Consider the following 834-nt stretch of genomic DNA (forward strand, 5'->3'; position numbering starts at 1 on the left):
TGTTATTAAAATATATTGCACATTGATTTTAAAATAGGATTAAATTTGTTATATATATATATCCTTTACAACCAGACGATCCTATCTTGAAGCTGGCACATTGTCCTCTTTATATTGTATCTTCATGTATGTCAGATTCTATCAGTTGTGTTACATTTGTACAGTTAACACTCCTACATTCTCCACAGCCTATAGAACACTCAAGTTCATGTACAACGTTTAGTGTCAAAATTCTCTTTACAGTTGCATTTTTTAATTTTTAATAGGCTTTCTGGAGCTGGTGGTAAACGTGTCTTAACTGGTATTAAGCTGTTGCCTACAACTGACCATCCCCACTCTTGTGGTAACATTTTGTCATTTGAGTCGATCTATGTTTGTACTTGAAAATAGACCCTCTTGCTGTGGTATTGTGCGGCTGCAGATGTAGGAGGAAGTGTATGTACCTGTATGTGTGTTGTGCTTGATACTACTTTTCGTGCAAAATGTCTAAAGCACAATAAATCCAATCTCTCAATTGGAACTCTGCCATACAGACATATTGCTTGTTCTCCGGCTTTTTGTATTTCATCTCTTGTTTTACCCTGATTGTAAAACAGTTCTGCACTCTACCCTTAAATGTTGGTCATATCCAAGTTTTTAAGTGCTGCCTGTTTTCAAATCACATACATGCGAGATGTTGCGTCGCAACCCTTCAAAGCATGAACGAACGGCATAAAGCGACAGGTGTTTGCTCCAAGTATCATCTTCATTTGTCGATTGTCCCAAATTCTCACCGCTTTGTACGTAGTCTGTTTCCCTTCTGACTTGAAAAAGATATTACAGTTCTGAGTATTA

This window comes from Limulus polyphemus, unplaced genomic scaffold (genome assembly GCF_000517525.1).
Source record: "Limulus polyphemus unplaced genomic scaffold, Limulus_polyphemus-2.1.2 Scaffold11119, whole genome shotgun sequence".
Taxonomy (NCBI): domain Eukaryota; kingdom Metazoa; phylum Arthropoda; class Merostomata; order Xiphosura; family Limulidae; genus Limulus; species Limulus polyphemus.